At 38.6% G+C, this 14,766-nt stretch overlaps 1 protein-coding gene across 4 annotated transcripts in view; it reads left to right on the top strand.

Moving 5' to 3' along the window:
• Nucleotides 1–14,766, top strand: part of DIAPH2 (diaphanous related formin 2) — an 807,504-nt gene that overhangs the window by 692,885 nt on the left and 99,853 nt on the right. The window lies entirely within an intron of this gene.

Raw genomic sequence — 14,766 nt, 5'->3', positions numbered from 1 at the left:
GTATATCACAAATATGTTGTCAGTATTTTGATTTTTAATTTGTGGAAGTGATTTGAAATAGCTAAGATATTAAACTTGAAATAATTATCAAACCCAAATTGTCATTGAGATGAGGCTAAACAATGGAGGTTCTATTTTAAGAAAATTCCAGTCTCCTTAGCTGCAAATAAAATTAACAGATGGTGTTCCACAAAGATGACATCAGAAACTGAAATACTGAGAGCACTGGTTTAATTAAGTCAAAATCAGAGAATGAGCTTATCAACTTTAGTGAATATATGTCACTGCATACACTAATATGGTGTGGTAAAGTGACATGACATCATCTTGAGTGATGGTACATGGCACAGGAGGAAAATGGGGACAAGGGACTACAGCTGTCTAAAAGGAGGAAATGTCTGCAAGCAAGCAGAATGTGGTCCTCTATAGTGGAGTAAATCCTGTGCTCCCAACAACCTCCCCCAATCCCATGTCACTCACACACACTTATGGAGTGCCAGGAGAAGAGAGAAGGAACTGAAAGTCATTCTATTTCTCCTTGGTTTTAGCAGAGACTCCCTTTTCTTCTGAAGGGCAGGGGGAGCTGGAGGCAGTAGGCTCTTTCTCATTTTCTCCTTGCGCCCTTGAGAGAAAGGGAAAAAAATCTTCCTATAGAGGAAAGGAGGCAGAGGGGGGACCTAGATAAGACAATTGTTTTTCTCGTATCTATCAGGTTCCTTCTGTGCTCAGTCTATTGGCAGAAAGGGATTTGGAACTTAATCTGCCCAGCCAGAAACCAGCCCCTCTTGCTGCTTCTATTTCATATTCTTCTATCTGATGAGTGCTTCTTTCACAAGCCAGGAAAGAGGAGGTGTGTTTTGGGGGAAGCTCATGATAGGGAAAAAAGGGACAATTATCCCTCTGTTTTAGCAAAGAAAGAGAATTTGTGCTCCCCTTAAAAACTCTTTACTCTGTGTGTTTGAGAGAGAGAGAAAACGTGCCCACCTTTTGTCTTACTATGTCAATAAGGAAAAAGAATGAGGAGTACTTGTGGCACTTAGAGACTAACAAATACATTTGAGCATAAGCTTTCGTGGGCTAAAGCCCACTTCATCAGATGCATGCAATGGAAAATACAGTAGGAAGATATATATATATATACAGAGAACATGAAAAAATGGGGGTTGCCATACCAACTCTAAAATGGCAAGCCCCATTTTTTCATGTTCTCTCTGTGTGTGTGTGTGTGTGTAGATATACATATATATCTTCCTACTGTATTTTCCACTGCATGCATCTGATGAAGTGGGCTTTACCCCACGAAAGCTTATGCTCAAAAACATTTGTTAGTCTCTAAGTGCCACAAGTACTCCTCGTTCTTTTTGCTGATACAGACTAACATGGCTACCACTCTGAAATAAGGGGCATTATATGCCAGTTGTTTCTCACGCACATTACCTGTTAGCATCAATAAGAGATCTGTGTGTGGGAGCATCTGGCCCTACATATCAATCTAAATGAAGAAACCCACTATTTTAAATTGAAGATATGTTTAAAAATGAAATATGTCTTTCTATTTTTGTTTTTAAATCACTAAAATATATCATGTGATAAATGGCTGTTTTCATGCTTCTAAGAGGGAAAACCTTTGAAATAATAAAGGCAAGCTGTTATTTTTTTTTTGTGTAAATCCTTAAAGTTTAGAGTTAGGATATATAATATACTCTCCAGTAATTTAATCTGTTAAAAACATTCAGTAAGAAGTTATTTTAATTGTGGGCTAATTAATTATAGTTGACTGAGTTGAGCTAAATATAGTAGGTTTATTTTAGACATACAAATCAGTGGTTTGTCAGCTTTTCAAGGCATAATCCTAGTTTCAACATTAGCTGACGGTAGTCACTCCATCAGGCCTGAAGATGTGCTCTGGAGCATCGCATCTTTTCACTCATGACTAGTTATTTATTTTATGAAGCATAATTCACAACTGGCATAACGAAAGTGGGCAGGGCTGAAGAAAATATTCCAAAAGGTTCCCTTTATTTTTATTTGTTTCCTTCATTCATATAATAGGCAATTGTCAGTGAATTATAAATGCTGCTGCAACCTGCATCTCCATGTGTGGTTTTATTTCCATGGCAAAAAATAGCACCCAAACATAACAAATTTAATTCATGTAAATTATGTCTCTTCTGGCTGTATATTCAAGAATATGTAAATTTAACCTTGCTCCATAAAAGTAACTCACTGCTAGTAGCTTCTGTGACAAATAAACCCTGCTATATAACATACTGCATTTTCATAATACTGCATAATGCAAAGGACAGTCTTAGAAACTGCCTTCATAAGACAGGAATTTGCACTTTTTTAACTGAATATGGTTTCTTTGGTTCTGTTTTAATCCAGGCATCTGTGGATGTTGTTTTTATTTGAAAAGAAAGGGATGAGTTGTTTCTAAATGTGTGTTGTTGCTCCGGGCATGCGAAAGAATGAGTTTCAATCAATCAGCTGTTTACAAAAAGACTGTCTTAGTGTCAGTGCCAGTTGATGGATGTTAGGAGTTGAAACCAGGATTTGTGCTCTTCGGTCACTGAGCTGACAAGGGAAGCACGCTTGCTCAGGTGAAACTCTCTTTCTCCAAGAAAGAGGGTATCAAGGTGCCCTGTTTGAGGCCATTCTTCCCCCAAGCCATACTGGTATTCTCAGCCAGAGAGGGGTATTACTCATCACTCATGGAGGGAAACTGAACAGCATAAATAATCAGTATTATTATTGGTTGCATTGAATAGCACTTTGAACAGATAGAGCCCTGCCTGGACACAAAATTTGTATCCACATCCGATCCACAAAAAAGATCCCCGCATATAAAGCGGATATCTGTGGATTTACAGGGCTCTATGGATAGACATAAGATTAATGTTAAAATTCAGTGTAGAAATGAGGAGATCCATTTTTAATACATACACATAATGGTAAAGTAAAATGGTGCTTTAATAAAAGCACCAGAATTGAAAATGAGCTTGGTCCAATTCTAGTGTCCAGTAGATATTAATGTCAAAGTTAGAGAATAAAGCCACATTATGTTTTGTGCATGAGTTATAACCTTACTCTCTACCAAGTGGACAGAAACACACACCAAAACAGCAACTGGAGAACTATATTAATGGAGATTACCTTTCCCTCTTCAGGGATTTTTTTTTTCACCTGATGCTTGCGTTGGCTAGCCATGGAGAATGTACTCCATTCCACAATACTGTGATACTTTATTTGCTACCAGTTCTACTTGCATCATGGATTTTTTTCCCGCATGGAGGAGTCTGCATTTGCATACCTCTCTCGGGATGGACTTCACCTTAGTAAGGAAGGAAATAGACTTCTAGGATGGAGGATGGCACAACCGATCAAGAGAGCTTTAAACTAGGAATCTGGGGGAGATCGTTGGGAGATGTCCAGGTAATCTCCACGCCGAATTTTCTCTTTGAGAGGGAAGAAAACGAAGTAAGAGAGGATATAGCCGTGGGTAGGAGAATGGACATCAGTAGGAACAGTAGTGACATACCAGTCAAATAGGTGATACTGATGGTAGAATGTCTGTGCCTAATCAGGTAAAGAATGTGAGTGAGGCCAAACAGCAAAAATTAAGATGTTTGTACGCTAATGCCAGGAGCCTAGGTAACAAAATGGAGGAACTAGAGCTACTGGGGCAAGAAGTGAAACCAGATTTTATAGGAATAACAGAAACATGATGGAATAGTAGTCATGACTGGACTACAGATCTTGAAGGGTATGTGCTCTTTAGGAAAGACAGAAATAAAGGCAAAGGTGGTGGAGTAGCATTGTATATCAATGATGAGGTAAACTGTGAAGAAATAAGAAGTGATGGAATGGATAAGACAGAGTCTGTCTGGGCAAAAATCACATTGAAGAAGAAAGCTCCTAGAGCCTCCCCTGGGATAGTGCTTGGGATGTGCTGTAGGCCGCCGGGATCCAATTTGGATATGGATAGAGATCTCTTTAATGTTTTTAATGAAGTAAATACTAATGGGAGTTGTGTGATCATGGGAGACTTGAACTTCCCAGATACAGACTGGAGGACAAGTGCTAGTAATAATAATAGGGCTCAGACTTTCCTGGATGCGATAGCTGATGGATTCCTTCACCAAGTAGTTGCTGAACTGACAAGAGGGGATGCCATTTTAAGATTTGGTTTTGGTGAGTAGTGGGGACCTCATAGAAGAAATGGTTGTAGGGGACAACCTTGGTTCGCGCAATCATGAGCTAATTCAGTTCAAACTAAACGGAAGGATAAACAAAAACAGATCTGTGACTAGGGTTTTTGATTTGAAAAGCGCTAACTTTAAAAAATTAAGGAAATTAGTTAGGGAAGTAGATTGGACTGAAGAACTTGTGGATCTAAAGACGGAGGAGGCCTGGGATTACTTCAAGTCAAAGCTGCAGAAGCTATTGGAAGCCTGCATCCCAAGAAGGGGAAAAAATTCATAGGCAGGAGTTGTAGACCAAGCTGGATGAGCAAGCATCTCAGAGAGGTGATTAAGAAAAAGCAGAAAGCCTAGAAGGAGTAGAAGATGGGAGGGATTAGCAAGGAAGGCTACCTTATTGAGATCAGAACATGTAGGGATAAAGTGAGAAAGGCCAAAAGCCACGTAGAGTTGGACATTGCAAAGAGAATTAAAACCAATAGTAAAAGGTTCTATAGCCATATAAATAAGAAGAAAACAAAGAAAGAAGAAGTGGGACCACTAAACACTGAGGATGGAGTGGAGGTTAAGGATAATCTAGGTATGGCCCAATATCTAAACAAATACTTTGCCTCAATCTTTAATGAGGCTAATGAGGATCTCAGGGATAATGGTAGGATGACAAATGGAAATGAGGATATGGAGGTAGATATTACCACATCCGAGGTAGAAGCCAAACTTGAACAGCTTAATGGGACTAAATCGGGGGGCCCAGATAATCTTCATCCAAGAATATTAAAGGAACTGGCACATGAAATTGCAAGCCCATTTGCAAAAAACTTCAATGAATCTGTAAATTCAGGGGTTGTAGTGTATGACTGGAGAACTGCTAACATAGTTCCTGTTTTTAAGAAAGGGGAAAAAAAGTGATCCGGGTAACTACAGGCCTGGTAATTTGACATCTGTAGTATGCAAAGTCTTGGAAAAAAATTTGAAGGAGAAAGTAGTTAAGGACATTGATGTCAGTGGTAATTGAGACAAAATACAACATGGTTTTAAAAAAGGTAGATCCTCTCAAACCAACCTGATCTCCTTTTTTGAGAAGGTAAAAGATTTTTTAGACAAAGGAAACGCAGTGCGTCTAATTTATTTTGATTTCAGTGAGGCATTTGATATGGTTCCATATGGGGAATCATTAGCTAAATTAGAAAAGATGGGGATCAATATGAAAATTGAAAGATGGATAAGGAATGGTTAAAGGGGAGACTACAACGGGTCACACAGAAAGGTGAACTGTCAGGCTGAAGGGAGGTTGCAAGTGGAGTTCCTCAGGGATCAGTTTTGGGACCAATCTTATTTAATCTTTTTATTACTGACCTTGGCACAAAAAGTGGGAATGTGCTAATCAAGTTTGCGGATGACACAAAGTTGAGAGGTATTGCCAATAGAGAGAAGGTCTGGGATATCATGCAGGAAGATCAGGATGACCTTGTAAACTAGAGTAAGAGTAATAGGATGAAATTTAATAGTGAAAAGTGCAAAGTCATGCATTTAGGGATTAATAACAAGAATTTTTGTAATAAACTGAGGACACATCACTTGGAAGTAACAGAGGAGAAGGACCTCGGAGTATTGGTCGATCACAGGATGATTATGAGGTGCCAATGTGATATGGCCATGAAAAAAGCTAATAAGGTCTTGGGATGCATCAGGCGAGGTATTTCCAGTAGAGATAAGGAGGTGTTAGTACCGTTATACAAGGCACCGGTGAGACCTCATCTGGACTACTGTGTGCAGTTCTGGTGTCCCATGTTTAAGAAGGATGAATTCAAACTGGAACAGGTACAGAGAAGGGCTACTAGGATGGTCCGAGGAATGGAAGGCCTGTCTTATGAAGGTAGACTCAAGGAGCTTGGCTTGTTTAGCCTAGCCAAAAGAAGGCTGAGAGGAGATGTGATTGCTCTCTATAAATATATCAGAGGGATAAATAGAATAATTATTTAAGGGATAAAAAGAATAATTATTTAAGCTCAGTACCAGTGTGGACAAAAGAACAAATGGATATAAACTGGCCATCAGGAAGTTTAGACTTGAAATTAGACGAAGGTTTCTAACCATCAGAGGAGTGAAGTTCTAGAACAGCCTTCCAAGGGAAGAAGTGGGGGCAAAAGACATATCTGGCTTCAAGACTAAGCTTGATAAGTTTATGGAAGGGCTGATGTGATAGGATAGCCCAATTTTGGCAATTAATTGATCTTTATCTATTCGCAGTAGATATGCCCAATGGCCTGTGATGGGATGTTAGATGGGGTGGGATCTGAGTTAAGACAGAGAATTCTTTCCTGGGTGTCTGGCTGGTGAGTCTTGCCCACGTGCTCAGGGTTTAGCTGATCACCATATTTGGGGTCGGGAAGGAATTTTCCTCCAGGGCAGATTGGCAGAGGCCCTGGAGTTTTTTCACCTTCCTCTACAGCGTGGAGCACGGGTCACTTGCTGGAGGATTCTCTGCACCTTGAAGTCTTTAAACCACGATTTGAGGACTTCAATAGCTCAGACATAGGTTTGGGGTTTGTTACCGGAGTGGGTGGGTGAGATTCTGTGGCCTGCGTTGTGCAGGAGGTCAGAAGAGATGATCATAATGGTTCCTTCTGACCTTAAATTCTATGGTTCTATGACATACGTAAAGAATTTGTATTCTCAGCCATGCTCACAGAAATAAATTACTAACTGTAGAGTTAGAATTATTTCAGTGCAGCACAACCTTTCCTGTATGGTCACCAGATTACATATTTTGGCATCAATCATAAAACAGAATTTGATTAAGTCAATTAACATAAAGTTTCAGAATGTGTCTCCCTGTTGATTATTTGGAAACACTCCATTCATATTGCTGTATAATGGTATAAAATAAGGAGAACATCCAAAGATGTTTTAGAAGGAAATTTTCCAAATTTTACTCTTACACTATATAGTCAAAACGGTACTCTGTCTAAGATTATAATAATCAATGTATCTTTGGTGGACACGATTTTGATTTCAGCACATAATTTGATGGCAGATGGGAAAGTGACGAGATCTCTTACTGATTTTAGTTGGCTCAGTTATCAGATTTGCTTGCAGTGACTTGCATTTGAGTTCTAATACATGCGTACTTTATACCAGAATTAATCTTTTTGCATTGTCACAACTCAATGCTAATTCCAACTGAAATTATGTAGCACATTCATTTTAATAAATTCAGTTTGCACTGTGGCTTGTATTGGCCAACATTTGATATTTTAAACCAGCAGTTCATGTACATTTACTGTATGAGGTCCAAACACTGTTTGTCAAACAGTATCATTTTTAAAGAGAGGAAAATAAAACATGACAGACTGCACTATGTCTTTGAATGTGTGATTATGTAAATTTGTTTATGTTAATCTCCGATACATTACCTAGCATTAGCTCCCTTTCCTTTATCTAGCTGACGCTAAAGCTTGTGTTAATTTACAGCAGAAATATAGGTATGCTTGAAATCACCTAATTTGAAATTGTAGTTCTTAGACTGAAGAAGTAAGAAATCTAATTATGTAAAGAGTATTTTGAATAAAATATTGCATAAATGAGTAGAAACATAGTTAATTTCCAAATGCAACCAAAAGTAACAGTCTTTCAAAGTAGTGGTTTGTCATCATAACATTAAGCCATTTCATTCTCTTTAAATTAATATGCATATTTTAAGTATGCCAGAGTGAAGAAGTCTACTGTTTTCATTTTGATAGTATTTCTCACAACTTGCTGTGAGATTTCTGATGAGAAACTAATTCTCTAAAAAATAAAAGGAGTACTTGTGGCACCTTAGAGACTAACAAATTTATTGGAGCATAAGCTTTCGTGAGCTACAGCTCACTTCATCGGATGCGTATAATTAGATTTACCCATGACTTTCTCTCTAATCATGAGACTAGAAGTTTAAGATCCTTCTTAAAAAAAAAAAAAAAAAAAGCCCCACACTGTGCTTCACTTTATTTAAGATGGCGAATTTATAACTGCCGTCAGTATGTCCTTATTTTCATTAATGTGAACGCTCTTTGTACAAATAATGAAGTTTGCTTTTTAAAATATTGTTAAACACAATAGACCAACTCCTGTTTTCCTTACTTAAGCAAAAGTACCTTTTTTACTTTTTTTGTGAGTTTTGCCTGGATAAAGACTGCAGGATATGGTCCGGTATTCAAATGAAAATAAAATATAAAAATCCATTTCTATGTAAGATACATTTTATGTAAGTAAGATTCAGCTTATTCGTATATTCTATTTTATATACCTATATGGTAAAATTACTTTTTTAAACAGGAAGTTAGATTGAGATATTGACTGAGCAAGCTCTGCAGTAGAAAAGCATTCCTATGTGCGATAGGCAGCAGACAGGAATGATGAGAGTCTGCAACTCTGCCACTTGCTTCAGTTTTTACAGAATGTAGGAACTAGCATGACAGTTCTCATTTCCTATTCCAACTAAATTTGCACTATTAGAACATGAGAAACAACAAATGTAAAGAACTAAAGTAATCTGCCTGTAGGAAAAAAAAAATGTTCAAAGAACTCCATGGATAGGCACATTGAAATAAGATTTTATTTGCACACTGTGATTGTGATTTTGCAGAGTTTCCCCTCTCCTATCCCAGATAATGATTATTGAGCAATTAGAGTACTGTATCTCTATCAATAAAGTGCCTACAAATAATAACCCCATTAGGACACCATTGCAACATTAACGGTAGCATATGTAAACTGATACTTGTGGAGTTCCCACACACAATAGACTGATTAGTGCACATAAATAGTATTATGAGAGCTAGATACAGTTTGCCCAAGGCGGCATGTTTCATTACGTCAGTCACTATCTGATTCAAGCACCTAGGACATTTTTAAAATTAAACTATTACACATAACCAGGAACTTGATGTGAAAAGATCAACATTAAGCCCAAAAAATTGAGGCTTCTAATACTGAAGCAGTTAAGAATTTTAAGTAGTGCAAATTAATGTTTGCTGTGCTGCAGTGCTTCTGCACATGTAATAATGATTGGGATAAGAGGTCAATAGGAAGAGATTTTATAGCAATAATGGTTCCCTGCCCTGTTTTTCTCTTGTATCTTTGGCTCAGCAAAGGCAAAGCTTTTTGTCAGAGGATCTGACACAATGCAGCTGCAAACAGCAGGGGGAGAGTTTGGCCAAATTGCCAGCCTCTAATGAACATCTATAAAACAAAACAAAATTTACATTACCAATGACAAATCAAAGCTGAAAGTTCGCCTTGCCTGTTGTCATTCATTGCCATTCATATTTAGGAAGCAGACTGCTGTGATAATTGATTTGATGGTCCAGCTTGAGTGGAAGCACTTCTGGGCATAGCAGGCCTCAGAGATGCCAAAAAAGAAGAAAAGGTGGGAATGAAATAATGCACTACTTTCTCCTCAGAGGCATGTGGCCCAGTTTTTGAGAACAGAAAAACATGCTTTAGAAAAAAAAAAACTCTTAAGAACTCAGTAATAAATACAAAAATGACCATATAGCCTCAGTCAGATTAAAAATAGGCATTCAGACAGAGACAATGAGCATACATATTTTACTGGCAGGTGAATAATAGGAGAGCACTGTGGAAATAATCTGATTTTTAACGGACTCTGTCCATGGGAGTACCTTTTTCGCTGCTCTTTTGTGTAAGGACAAAAGTGGTTCCCTTTCTAAAAAGTCTTTTAATTTTTTTAAGCTGTTCAAAGTGGAATTGATGGTTCAGAAGAAGAAAATGAAAACAGTAATTGAGTTTCAAAGGCAATATATATGCCTGGATTATCCAAACTCCTATTGAGTTTATTTACTTCAACCAATAGGTGATAATGAAGCTTGTCTCTATATTTGTGTCTGGAGGGTGGTGTTCACCCATAGCCTCCTGCTGATATGAATAACTTAGGAGTCTAAGTGCCGGTTGAGAAAAATAGATAAAAAAGGTACTCAATTCAGTACCTGACCTCTTAATCACAACTCCCAGCTCAACTGTGTGCCCTGTCATCAATTTAAAGAACCAAACAAAACCAGAAAAAAAACATGAGCTGTCAAAACACAAATTTTAATCAGAACCTGTTTGTCTTCTGAGAGAAAGGTACTTACTTACTTGCAGAAGCTGTGTAGTACTTTAACTTTGCTGAACTGTTTGTATTCATAGTCTGGGGTTTGGGATTGTGGGTTTGTGTGTGTGTTTTTGGCAACTGTAAAGAAAGCAGGCATGGCTCAAGTTTGACAGCAGAGAGTTTTAAAAAGAGAAAAGGGGTGGGGAGAGCTGATGAACTAGACAGAAACAAGTTTATAAATATGCTGCCCTAGTTCAAAAGTAAATCTCGCCACCTCTGATTTTCAATTTTTTATCAGTATTTTCTCAGCTGCAACAAGATAATAGGCATTGTAAGCCTATTGTCCACTCAATACATACATTGACAATAGACAAAAACAACTCAACTGTAAAAAAGAAGTTCTATAAAAGACTCATGTATTAACTGCTTATGGAAACACTTGGTATTTTTCTTTTTATCCATTATAATTTTTTAATGCTTCTTTTGGTATGTTGGAAGCACAGACTCAGAGTTTAAGATAATACGTTAAACATCCAAAAGTGGGATAACTAGAGTCTCTCACATATTATATTCCTTTATTATCTTCACTAATGTATATGATACCTTTTTGCAAGGATCAAGGCACTTGACAGAATTATAAACAAGAAACCCTTTCACTCATCACCACTGGTGTGGAATGCAGTGAATACAATAAAAGTTTTTTAGGAGAGGAAGTGAAAAAAATGTTTACTGTCTTATCAAGACACTCAGTAAAACACAACACAGATACAGGGTTGGCTGGCAGAAGACTACAACTTTATTAGCTTTACACTTTTATCTTTATTTGGGGGAGAGGGCTAACCTGCCCCAAAAAAGACTATGCATTTTTTTTATTCCAGTGCATTGTTAAATCACCTCCATGCCAAACATACAATATTCAGGGATGGGTCTCTTAAGCCTAACCCCTAGGATTCAACATCTCTCTGAATCCTCTCCCCTCATCTCCCTCTGTGTGAAGAGGAACGAGGATACCTGCGAAGGATACTTCAGTCTATGAAGATTTAAGACTTCTTCGTCTAGTGTAATCGGGTCCACCTGTTATCTCCCAGGGCTCATGTTTTATTTCTGTGAGCTGGCCCATTTGAGCGTCTCCTGCACATTGGCCATGGGGGGTGCCAGCAACAGCTTGGCTACAGCCTCCTCCCCACTGCCTGGTATCTACCTCCCATCAATCCAGTCTCTTAAATCCTCCCAACCACATATCTGTCACTGTGTCTGATAATTCCCACCTTCCCTGTAAAGTCCCAGAGCATTGTATCTGATTTCCCTGTGTTTGATCACCGGGCTACCAGTGTCTCCAGAAAAGACTCTAGTGACCTTTCAGTTCCTACTTCTTCAGGCCTGATCCACATCAGCACAGTTGACATTTCTCTATCAAGCATTTCAGACCAAACCACATTCGGTGCCAGCAACAGCCAGGTAATCCAATCCAAGTTCCTGCTAAATCCTGACTCTCAGATTCCTCAGTTACATTCCCTTCCCTCACACTCTGGCCACAGACAGACAGACACAGGCATAATCTTCACATTCATTTTGGGAGGAGAGGAGGCCCTAGAGTAGCCAAGCCTGGCCTTGCTTTCCTCTACTCCTCTCGGAATTCCCAGGATTGTCCGTCCTCTGTTTGTCATTTCAAATAGTGTCCCCACTGAGATAGGGATGGTAGGGGGGCAGTGAAGTTACCAGGTAATTTAGATAGGCAAAGACCAAATCTGGTTATGACGTTGGGATTTAACCCCTGCTCAAATGTGTCATAGATTTTCAGTGACCATAAGTGGTCAGAAACCCTCAGTTGTATATGTTGTGACATTGGATATGTCTTCACTGCACAGTTAACCCAGGCAACTGGCAATTGATTCTGAGCACCTACTTTAGCCTAGCCGACATGTGTGTCCCCCCACAACAAAGCTCTACCCACGTAACAATGTCCTCGCTGTTTTTGCATTTGCCCCTATGTGACTAGGGGCATGTTTCATAGTTCTTTGTGCTGAGAGATGCTTGAGAATTCTTTCCCTGTTAATTATGGGGAACTTGTCTGCCCTTTGGGGAGGGGATGTGGGAAAGACATTGAAAAACTATAAGCACTCGAATGATTTTTACCTACATCCTCACGGCAAAGTTAAAGTGGAATCTGGGTTCTAATCTATATGCTGGGTTCTAATCAAATCCAGATTAGAGGCTTCTGTGTGGATAGTGAGCGAATTGGACTAAAAGCCATATAAGAGCCTGGGTTAACTGTAGACTGAAGGCAATACCCATTATGTAATATTACAACATGATGGTGTGTCTCAGGTTTTCCTGCAAGTCCCATTCATTTAAATAAGAGACGGTTCTGGTTCCAAATTGCAACATGTCTGCATTTTAACAAGTTTTCTATTAACGACATTGTGTATTCTTTTATATTAAATTACTGGGTCTTTTTAATGTATTAAATTTGTTATTGAGATATCCTGGTGGTTTTCACCCTGCAAGTATTTATTTAAATAGAGTATAGATACATTCCAGTGCCTTACCCTTTGACACAATCTTGGAGAAGAATCCTCATCACAAGACACTGTGTGTATACATACATATAGAATCACACATACAGAATATGTGTTGGTTTGGTGTGGCCATAAAGGCTTTATAAACATTACTCATGAGTGGTAAAGCCAGGAGTGAGTTACACAAAATATCAATTAATTCATGCCAGTAACATCTTTATACTACCCCACACTGCCACACATTTTGTACCTACCATGAAAGTTACAGAAAAACTATTTTAGGAATATGTTAGAGAGGCTTTAATAATTCTGGGTTATTTCTAGTATTTCTTCCTCTGTAAAGCCAGGTGCCTTAGGTACTTGTCTTCAGGCAAACTGTCCTGCAGTACCTCAAGAGCCTGAGTACAAGTCTCAGGGAAGACTGTTAAGAACCAGGGCACAAGCTGGTTGTGAGTTCTATACTTAGCCTTCACCAACCAATTATCAAGTTTAAACTCCTCAAGCACTATAACAGCATTAACATGGAGTCAAAGACAGTCCTCTTGGGTACTCTGATCTGTCTTGCCACGCAGGTGAGCCTACCTTTATAATAGATAGATACACCAAGAATCACAGCATTATTCAGGTTACTCCCAGTCCCAAAGAACCAGTCACTTACCCCAGGTCATTTGCATTAGATCACACCTAAAAAAATGCTTGTAGCCAATCCTATTATAAACTATCTAAAGATTTATTAAAAGGAAACGAGTTATTTACAAGGTTAAAAGCAGGTAAACATATATACACATATAAATTACAAGCTTAAGTTGCAAAAGGTAATAGACGCTTCTATAGCAAGTAAGCTTTTTATGTTCTTCAGGGTTAACCCAGGCTAAATAGCTGAAGATCCCTTGCTTATGCCTAGAAACCTTTACCCCCAGAGTCCAAGCAGCATAGAAATTCCTTTCCTTTTTGTTACAGTTTTTCCCTTCCTCCCATGTGCTATGGCTGCAAACTCAGGTGATGGGAGGAATCCACTTGCATTACTCATCTTAAGGGTGAGGAAGAGCAGAGCAGCAGAATCTTTTGTCCTCTTTAATGTTCCACAGTAGTCCGTCTGGGATTGATGGACCTTCCTTGTTGGCCAGGACGTAACACCTTCTGTTGGAGAGCAGCACTAGTTAATGTCTCTCTCGTGTGGTGATTTACATAGTCATAGAGGCTCACAATATAAATGCTCAAGTATTACCTTACATTATGGGATAGGATGTTAAAAGTGAAATTAATGCATGCAGCAACTCATGAGCATTCCATACACACCTTCTTATAATTCTATTATCTATTTCAACAATGCTGACACACAGGTGAGCCAGAGTGGTTCTAGCTATGCATTTATCAGTGTTCAGGAGAGACATGGGACTTTGGCATGAGATGGCGCCTAGTCTGCTAGCATCACAACTTAGTTATTACCATTAATCCAGCTGTGCAGGAATGTGAAGGAAAGAAAAAAAATCAAAATAATTAATGTAATAGTCTTGTAAAATTATCTAAAATAGCATTTGGAACCCTAAAAATCATTAATTCAAAGCCTAGTATTTCAGGAACTTCCCAGGGAAGCTGCACATGCTGGGGACTAGTTAGTGTGCGAGAATCTGTGACATGCTTCTGCCCAGTGGGACAAACTCCCATTTCTAGTCTGAAGGGTTGCAAAATATTGCATTTCAAAGCCATGATATTTTTTGAAGATGCTCAGGATTTTGACATGTTAGAGTAAGTCTGATGATCTAGATTTGTGAGTAGAGAGAAGCTGATACAGCCATAGGGATGTGATACATTTAATTGTCACATGCTTGTCTAATTTATGACATGAATATTGCCTAAATGATGACCAGGGAGAGGGTGTATTTTTTCACATCTGATTTCTTCAGCTTAAAATTGGGAGGAGTTCTGCATAATACACAGAAGTCTGATTCCA

The sequence above is a fragment of the Lepidochelys kempii genome, chromosome 9 (genome assembly GCF_965140285.1).
Source record: "Lepidochelys kempii isolate rLepKem1 chromosome 9, rLepKem1.hap1, whole genome shotgun sequence".
Lineage (NCBI taxonomy): Eukaryota > Metazoa > Chordata > Testudines > Cheloniidae > Lepidochelys > Lepidochelys kempii.
This window is presented reverse-complemented; position numbering and strand designations above follow the sequence as displayed.